The sequence below is a fragment of the Columba livia genome, chromosome 2 (genome assembly GCF_036013475.1).
Source record: "Columba livia isolate bColLiv1 breed racing homer chromosome 2, bColLiv1.pat.W.v2, whole genome shotgun sequence".
In the NCBI taxonomy this organism is placed as follows: domain Eukaryota; kingdom Metazoa; phylum Chordata; class Aves; order Columbiformes; family Columbidae; genus Columba; species Columba livia.
The window spans coordinates 26933626-26943690 of NC_088603.1; the positions used below are offsets into that span (position 1 = coordinate 26933626).

At 44.8% G+C, this 10065-nt stretch overlaps 1 long non-coding RNA gene across 1 annotated transcript; it reads right to left on the minus strand.

The window, feature by feature from the left end:
• Positions 1-2771: 2771 nt before the first annotated feature.
• On the minus strand, positions 2772-7095 carry LOC135578436 (uncharacterized). Its single transcript, XR_010470020.1, has 2 exons — positions 6803-7095; positions 2772-4417 (listed from the first exon to the last, which is right to left on the minus strand). It is a non-coding gene; the product is annotated as an uncharacterized LOC135578436 (long non-coding RNA).
• Between the last annotated feature and the right edge of the window lie 2970 nt (positions 7096-10065).

Sequence of the window (10065 nt, forward strand, 5' to 3'; positions counted from 1 at the left end):
GATTTTACTGATAAATGGCAGCAATACTCAGCCTTGGGACCTTCAGCATAAGGGGTGCCGGTTCCACATTCCTCCTCCTCTAATAATGAACTGCACTAAGAGGAGTGTGGGTTATGAAGGCAAAAAGCTCAAAGCCCAAACCATAAACCTAGGACATTGGGGCTACCTCGCCTAGGCAGGCAGGACCTCCATGCTGGTCTGCTCTCATCATTTGAAAAGCCATCGCAGGAAGGGGATGGGTTGCCTGTGGACTTTTTAATGCTCTTTCATGGTGTTGTCACTAGGGCTGTGTGGAGGACGATGATGAGGCTGTGTGTATCATCTTGAAAGGCTGGGACCAAAACTCCTGAGTATACAAAAGCACAATGGGGTTGAAATATCCATTTTAATTCTGGCAGCTCCACATGCATCTGTGCGCACATCAGCATGTGTTTACATGGGCGTGTGTGAAGGAACTTGCAGAGAAGCCTCAGTCAAAAATCTTTGCTCTGGTTTCAGAGTTTTTCAGCCCAAAACAGAGTATCAGAGCTGGAAACAACCAACTCCCATAAGCACTCTGGAGTAAATGAAATTTTACTTATTCAAAACCACTTACTATGTTGAAAAACTATTTATCTTCTTTCCATGGGGCAATATCTTACAGCCTATGCACCAGTTTTGACAGAATGAAATTAACTGCTGTGATCACGAATTTATATAAATCTCCCAGACCAAGCAAGACTGACTACTATTTTCGTAAAATGTCAAGAACACAAATATTAGGGTTTAGGGGGAAAGGTCTGGTCTGCCATGGAAGGTGGCAGCTTTACTTTTAGCTGTAAGCACTGCTGAATCAATTAAAATGATCACAGAGGCTTGACTCATTCGTATTTGAGGAACGTCCTTTGAAAACGCACTAGTGCTTTTGGCAGCAGATTTTCCCCATGGGACAAGTACCTTTAAATTAAACATATAAGAGTTCAGACTCTAAGATTGGAAGGAAGATTGAAACAGTCTGGAGTGGCCTATGCTATTATATACCTTTATTAAACTCTGCAAAGCCAAAAAGGCATGTCAGCTTTTCAGTGCGATGGAAGGTTTGCAGGGCTCTTGAAGGGCTGCTGCTGCTTTTCTGAAACACTGCAAGATATAGATGGGTCAGACACAGCAATATTTCCATTTACTTTCAGGACATAGCAGTAGAATTTCCCTGTACTCCCTAGGGTTTGCTATTCTACCAAATGACAGTGCAGAACATGCTATTAGCAGAGATGCCAAAGCCTAGCTAGTCTGACACCTTAACCTCTTCAAGAATTATATTAAAGTAGTGGAAAGAGCTACCACAGTCTCTATTTGTAGAACGGCAGGGACCTCTGGTACAGCAGACGAGTGGGTCAGAAAAGATTGCTATATACAGCAACTGTCAGATGAAATCAGTCGGCTGCTGAGAAATTTGTTTCTGACTCTTTCTCCAAATGCATCTTAAGCTTTGTAAGACACAAAGTGGAAAGGTGACTGTGGATATTATGCATTCCAATGACCTGTTCGATTTAAAAACACAGTTAACATTTTATCAGCACATGGCAGCTGTGTATTGCCCTTTACCTTGCACAGGTACCCTATGAAGTGCTGCTAAATTACGAATAAGGTGTTTCAAACAAGGACAGTAGGGCACATGAGTATTTTTACACCATTGATGAATCATTAAGTTCTGTTCTTGCAAGCTGCGGCTCACTAGAGATATGGGTATCAGCCTTTTGCATTGTGCCAGAATGACTCCACATTTTAACCTTATAACAGTGCAATTGACATGGCTGCTTAGGCTATTTGTACTGCAATTAGCACTACGTTAGATTATGTCAATATTAGCTGTCAGTGAGGAGTTGCACTGCCTGCATATTGCCATAAGCTTGCTGGCTGTTTGTGGCAGAAAAGAGGGTTGAATAAAAAAAACTTTAGTCAAGAATAGGAATCTATTCCTAATCCTCATAACCCTAAAAATACCGCTAGTTGATCAGGGACTAAGAATAAATAATTGCTAAAACCTGAGGAAAAAGGCACAGGAACAAAAGAGTAGCCATACTCGGAGAAAGTCTATTTTATAATAATGAGCTGTAAAGGAGGGGACAGAACCGTGTGCCCTATAAACACAGGGGCGCTGGCTCACGCAGCACAAAATCGCAGGCATCACTGAAGGGCAGGGCAATGCCCGGCTGGCTGCAAGCGCACAGCGTGGTGGAGAGCACAGGTGAAGAGACAGCCCTGCAGTCAGGGCAGAGCCAGTTCATGACAAAAAGCCGTGTACGTATTTTGACATCCATGCAGAGTAAACTTGACCCTAGAGACTCAATTGCATGGAAGTCCATTGACTCACATCTACCTCCCAAAGTTGAGCCAACCCGTTGGTGAGTCTCTCCTGCTGTTTCCAGGTTCACTGCTGGAGAAAAGGTGCATGGCTGCCCTGAATTCAAGGGCACGCTGTCTGCTTTTGGCTGTGGCAAGCACCTCTGGGTGCCAGCATCTCTGAACTAAACCTGAGCCCGTTTCTCCCACAACCCAGCCTTTCTTTCTTCCTTTCTTCTCTTTTTCCCCTTCCCTTCCCACCTTACAGTGTTTTTTGGTAGCTTTTATTTGGGATAATTTTTTTAATACAGTGAAGCAAGTTTGTCCCAGTTAAAAACAATCTGAAATGAGTTGCACAAGGCACCTGCACACAAAGAATAAGACATGGATGAAGTCAAACTTCTCTCAACTAAAGGAGCTGCAACCAGCTGGAAAGAAAAGAAGTAATATATTTTTATATGTAACTTTTATTTTTTATGTGTCGATACAGTGACAGTGTAATTTGCAGTTGGATAGAGTTTCTCGCTTTCCTTTCGATTCTCTCCCCTGTTCACGGGTGGTGTGGGGGGAGTGAGCAAGCAGCTATCATGGTTATATTGCAACCTTGGGTTAAATCGCGACAGGTCCTCTTCGTTTTCAGGTGACCTGAGTGCAGTGGTGAGCCTGGCGCTAAGCGTCTCCACGCAGGCAGGAGCAAACTGCAGGCAGCGCCTGGAACAGACTCCAACGTGGGCTTGGACTTTGACACTGCTCCTTCCAGCAGCCGTGACAGGGAGGGAGAGCAGTGGCGTGACCAGCCCAGGTGGCTGACTCAACAAAAATGTGTTTTTAAGCTCCCAGTGCAGGGAACACATTATCCCTGTGGGTTCCCTGCCTCTTGCCTAGGGTGCTGCCAGAACAACACTGATAGGCACTGCTGCTTCCCATGGCCCAGCCCCAACCAGAGAAGGCCATGCTGCATACTTAGAAAAAGTTTGTCCCTAAAACAAACAAACAAACAAAACATCACAAGAAAAGAGGGAAAAAAAAATGGATGGAAAGATGTAATTGTAAACAGAATAAAAGACCCAGCGGCTAGCAACAGAAAAGCAGGAAAAGCAGTCACACATTTCCTGAAGGGTATTTTTAAAGTTTATAACCTTTCACTTCTTATTTAAAGCACCGTTTTGTGTCCTTTTATCTAGCACGAGCTGCCAGTCTGCCCTCTGCTTAAACCCAGCGTTCACATCCAAGTGTCTGGAGCTCTACTGACTATGGGAGGCAAGCTTCGCTTTTTTAGGCTCCCAGCCCCAAACAGCTGGAATAATCTTCAGCTGTATAGAAGCAGGTTCTCACATTGTTCAGAGTTTGGACATTCCTAATCCTTTTTCAAAAAAAGCCTCAACTGTGTGAAATGAGCACAAGCTGTGGCTGGTCACTGTTGTGTGCCATTAGAGAGTCATGTCCTTCTGTCTTCAGGTGTGGGCAGAGCCCCTTTATCCCAGCTGAACTCTTGGTGGCTGGGGACACAAGGACAAACTGCCCGCTTTGCTGAATGGGGACACAGTTGACTCAGAGACAATGTCATCTCTGTGCCCAGACTTCTGCAGTGTGGACCTGGTCTCACCAGGCTTGAACAGGAAGGCTGAGAGGTGACCTTCCTCTTGTCTGGGACAACTGGAGCTCAGGTTTTCCAGTATAAGGGTTGCAATGGATTGGATAAGGGGGATGGAGTTGAAGCAAGAGCTGTCAGACTGTTCAGTACTTTTAAACTGGCCACATGTGCATATACACATTTCTGTTCAATGTATGTTGAATGTCCAAATGTATGTCACATACTCCTCTCCATCCCTTAGGTGTGTTGCTTGATTGTAAATTCTTCCAGCACAAGACATGCCATCCTGCAGCCCGCATGGCAGGTAACACAGTGAGGCCGGCCTCTTGTCTGGGCTTGCACTCGGAGGTAAAAATTAATTTGCTTGTTGTCTTCTAGAGACCTTCAGGAGCGTATGTGTCTCCTGTACTGACGAGCAGCTCAAATGATACTGGCTTTGTCCACAATTCACTGGTGTCAACAGGAAGCTTGTCATAGGTTTCAGTGAACATGGTGTGAAGTCTAAAGATGAATTATTACTGCTCTACTATTTATCATTTACATGTGTTAATATGCTGATCCCACATTATATTACACTTTTTAGTGCTTAAAGAAAAAAATAAAGGCTTGGCATATGTTAGAATCACATTGCAGAAAAGAACAGTGATTTTGCATCAGCAGAGGTTTTTGGACATGCTTATATACAAGCTATTGATCTATTACTGTCACAGAGGCACTCCAAAGTCAGTTTTAGGTGGACAACGAGTTCCAAACCAGACTTTATTCTGGGTGGAAAAGTGCGGCCAATAAACTGACCAAAACAGAATTTATACAATTAGTTAGCACTCTGGCAACATAAAATATAGATTTGGATATCAGTTGAGGAGGTTATTGAGGTGCAGCAAAGTGAGAATAATGAGGATCCGCAGTGTGCATGCACACACTCACAAGAAACAAACCAGAGCCCTCTGACTCCAGGGTACCCACAAGAAGCTATCACTCGCTTGGCTTAGACAAGGACTCACAGTCGCCTGGTTAGGCAAGGACTTATTCAAGGATATATCCGGTAAATTATCACTCACTCAAATGAGGAGGTGAGGCGCTCCCAATCCCAGGAAGTTTCCTTAGACACCGTTCCCATCTAAGGGGAGGGCTCCAGCTCAGCAGATCCACTGCTCTGAGAAGACCACACCAAGGGGATCTTCTGCATGAACCCTGTTTTGTAGTCTGATCAGATCTGGCTGTGGGCATTCCAGAAGCTTCTCAGCTTCTCTGTGCCCCTCCTCTGCTAATGACCCTGTCAACCGACTCCAGGTCCCACAAAAGAGCCATTAACTGCCCCATTGAAGGCTCCAGTTTTCAGGAGGGGGGCAAATGTGAAGTGCAACTGCCACAATTACCTATATTCTGTATTCCATACCCATTGTCTATAAAAATGAGAACAAGTAAATAACTGCTTTTGAATCTATTACTAAAAAAAACCCCAAACTACCACTTTTATAAGTGAAAGCTTAACATAATTACACCAATATACTGGTATTCTGATAGAAATATTTACTTTAAAAAAAAAAAAAACCCAAACCAAAAACCTTCCAGTGTTAATATACTCAAAAAAAAATGGTGAAAAGCATTTATTTTAGCCTTTCATTGCCAACAGCTTTGCTGGAATCTCCTTTCTGTTCTTATGAAACAACCTCCCTCTGTGATGTTGAGGATAGACCTTCTCCCCCAAAACTCTCATTTCCTAAAGCAGTAGATGTGTTCATTCCTGGGAAGAAATGGGAGGCTTTACAGTTCTTATCTGTGCTATTTGACTGCAATAGTGTAGATTTCATGTCAAGACACATCCTCTCCTTTAATATCGGTACTCAGAGGTGGAGAATATCATTCTGCTATAGAGCAAAGGAGAAGGCAAGGATAACTCTTTGGAGGAGGATGAAAACATCTCTTTCAGTCAGCCCTGAATACTAATCTCTGCAATATAATTTCCAAGGTCTGCCTACATCAATTTATGGTATTCCAGTGAGTAGTTTTGCCATATCTCCAGCTGTTCTGACATGTATGTTGTCATTCACAAGACAGAACCCTGGGAAAATGAAGGAAGTGCTATGATTTTTTTTTTTTTTTTTTTTTTTTTCTCAATTGAACTAATCATCCAGTGGCCTTGAAAAATGATCAAAAACTTCAGCTACAGAAGATGTGCTCGGAGCATGCACAGCCTGGCACTGACACCAGGAGTAGGAAGGAGAGAGGAACAGGAGGGCAAGGCCAGAGAGGCAAAGCTCATGAAGTGATGAAGCAGAAAGCTTCTGGGCATCTCCACAAATAATGTGCACAACGAAAACTTCAGAGCCTACCCAGTGAGAGTTTGAAAATGAAGCTTTCTTCATCATGTGTTTATGAAAAACCTGAGGCAAAGTTGGTTAGAAACAAGGGAGAGTTGTCCATTGAGTTCAGAGGGGTTTGTTACAGGCTCTAACTAAACACAAACAAGTGCTGCTCTGTCAACGCAAACTAAGTTTCATGCCTGAGCAAACAGCTTTCTATGGTCTGTGAACCAACGACACATACCTGTTAATATCCAGAGTGGTATAAACCATCTGATCCACCCCTGCACGAAGGTTGAATTCCTCCAGTAATATCCTTGGTAAGCAGGGGAGTGACTCTGGGTCATCAATACCCTTTGCAATGCACATTAGTCATCATGCTGCATGCCACAGCGATTGGAGGAAAGGACACGTATTCCTGCCAGGTATTACACCCTGTTTACCAGTTAATTTGTTAAAAATCAACCAGAAGTGTTGTGGAAAGTAAAGCCACTAGAAAAGCGAAAGTTAGAAGCTTTCAATACACCCGAGTTCCCAGTATGCCTCATGGAATGTAGCAATCAGCATCAGTTACAGTTACCTCCGAATTTTCTGTTAAAAGCCTGCCCAGTTAGCACGTTCAGTGGTATTTCGGTGTCCCCAGAGGAGTAAGCTCAGACAGAGCTCTGGGGTTCTTGCACTGCTGCCCTGTGGGGTACAGACCCCGAGTTTGAGCCTCACGCTGTCTCCTGCTGTTGTGTGGCACTGTGGCCAGCCCCAAACCCAGACAGAGCTGCGATGCTGGGAAATGCAGACGGTGGTGACGAGCTGTGCAGACACAGCTCCTGGCTGGCACAGCTTGTGCTGGCAACCAGCAGGATTCCTCTGCGATGATCCCACTGGCACTTGCTGCAAGATAAATATTGCCTGGGATTTTCCATTATCTATCCACCCTAGCCAGCAGTGACACAGCAGTGACGTTGCTTTGAGCTCTGTACTTTCAGCCTCCATGACCACCCAGAATTAGTATGGGGACTTGAGTCATTTACCTAAACATAAATGTTCACTGATAATTGAGAAAGCCAAGAGTGTCTATACAAGGTATTTGCATGAGACTGGCAGCCGTGACAAAGTACCTGTAGAATATCTCTGTTCTTCTGGAGTGACAGATGAGAGACAGGCAGAGTCATCCAGGGTTCCTCATATATCATCAGGTGTTTATTTTTAGGCAACTGGATTAGCTGGGAGTCAGATCACAGCTGAAACCATCTAAATACAGGTGCCTACAATCTGCCCCAGGTGTCATAGGTCCCATTGCAGTTACCTGAACTCTGCCATTGAAGACAGGAGAGCTGCTGAGCTGGCCAGATGGTGAGGCCCCACCCCAAATACTGTGTTCAGTTTTGGGTCTCTCACTACAGGAGAGACATTGAGTTGCTAGAAAGAGTTCAGAGAAGGGCAAGAAACTGCTCAAGGGTCTGGAGCACAAGTCTGATGAGGAGCAGCTGAAGGAGGTGGGGCTGTTAAGCCTGGAGAAAAGGAGGCTGAGGGGAGACCTTATTGCTGTCTACAACCACCTGAAAGGAGGTTGTAGGATGGAGGGTGTTGGTCTCTTCTCCCAAGTAGCAAGCGGTAGGACAAGAGGAAATGACCTCAAGTTGTGCCAGGGGAGTTTCAGATTGGGTATTAGGAAAAGATTCTTCACAGAAATGGTTGTCAGACATTGGAACAGGCTGCCCAGGGAAGTGGTTGAATCACCATCCCTGGAGATGTTTAAAAGACATATAGATGAGGTTCTTAGGGATGTGGTTTAGTGACAATGTTAGTTTAATGGTTGGACTCAACGATCTTGAGTGTCTTTTCCAACCAGAATGATTCTATGATTCTGTGTAGGTGCCTGCTTCAGAAGGAGCTGATAGCTTTCTGGGGTCCTCTGGATACATAGACTGTGGTCACTAGAGAGGGAGCTCAGATATCCAACTCATACATTGGCACATACATATAAATATGTATGTAGTGTCATGTTAAGATGTTGTACTTGATGTGCTGAATCCTATGCCAAAGTGATCCGTTTTCAAGGCCAGGACCCTAAGCCACATAGTACAGAAAGTCCTATCTATAAACAATGAAGGAAATAATTATATTATTTTACTTGATTGTCTTGCTTGGCTTCCAGACAGGTCACATCTGGTTGTATCATGTTAATGTGACATCAAATGTAGCCATCCTAAACTAGAAACTCTCTGTCACCTTCCAGAAGGATGCTCTGCATCCCCAGATGGTGGGAATGATTGTCTTGCTGTGTTTCCCAGCATCACAGGTCTGTTTGGGTTTTCAGGATGACTCCAGGAAGGCAGCGTGAGGCTTGTTTCCCCAGGCTTTCCCCTCACATAGCAGGAAATCAGGTAGAACCCTTATTTTCTTGCCTCTTCCTGCTAGGAACTGCAAAGCGAGGGGTGACATGGGAAAATCTGTGCTAATTCTACATGGGCCATTTTGTTGCACTGCTTTGGTTTTCTTTTATAGCTGCAGCAGAAATATAGAAGAGAGCCAGTGAGGAGCAGCTCCTGACAGCCCATTTTTCTACTTATATAAAAGACTATGTTTTAAGAGGTCTCAGAATATTCTTAAGACACAAGATTGTGTTCTAGCCTCTTGCTGTGCCATCCAGTGTTCTTGATGGCAGGGAAGAACTCAGACTGCCCACAGGGATTTTCTGCCCTTTCCTCCCTGTGAAGTGAGTGAAGAGATGTAGGGCCAACTGAGACTGCCCACCGAGGTGTCCTGCTTTCCCTTTGCTGGCTGCGAGGAGCAGCAGCATCTTGCCAGGTACTGATTCAGTCATTCTGTATTGCACATGCATGCCAGCACAGATGTGCAAAGCCACCTTAGGAACTGCAATATGGGATCGAGGTACAGGCACTTAAAATTGCAAACCCAAAGATATTAAGCCAGAAGTGTGCCCCTTTCTCTTCACCATCTGCACCTTCCATCAGATTAGCTGAACTGGGGGATCGTAAACTGCCAAGTTCTACCTTCCGTTGGCCAAAACTTCTCAAGAATTTAAGGGCAGACAGTTCTTGGGTGTTATAACCTGATCATCTCAAGTCATCATCATCAATACTGCAAGGGAAAAAAAAAATATCTATTTTTCCAGTCCAGTAGTGTTTTTTATCAAAGGTAGCAAAGCTTGTTTTGTAATAATGCTATGGGAAGGACATTAGCACACAATAAGGGCAAAGTCTGGTGCATTTGAAAGCTTGGTTAAGCGACAAGGGAAAAAATGATAATGAACAACCACTTATCAGTGCTGCAGGGAGATTAACATGGATGTGTGCCCAAGGTATCAGTAGCAAAATCAGTGTACACGTTTTAGCTAACGATCTGGAAGAGAAAGCATCAGGTGCTTTGGCATGGTTTCTGTTGACCTCAGAAACCTGGCTGTGTAAGGTCCTGATGGAGGGGCAATGGGGGGAAGTGCAACATCTGCTTATCGCCTGTGAAACCAGAATGCATTTTAGCCATGAGTAAACTTGCTGATGTCAGTGAATCTCTGACGTGCTGGAAACCGGTCCTGTACCCCCAGTGCTTTGCTAAATCAGGAGCCGGCTGTGCAGCCTCTGTCACTCACTGCGTTTGTGCTGTGGAAGGAAAAAAAAACATTTCCATTTCTGGCACCTTCTGGACTGCAGGTGCTTGGCTGGAGCCGATGGCCTGCAAGTAGCGTGTTGCGGGGACACTGTGGTGGCTGCTGTGGCCACGTGCTCTCCACGGGGCTGCAGAGCAACCCGGGTACAGCCCTCTGCATCTGTGGCAGCATGTGTGTCTCGTGAGCCTGCCGTGGGTGAGGTACAGAATGCATGT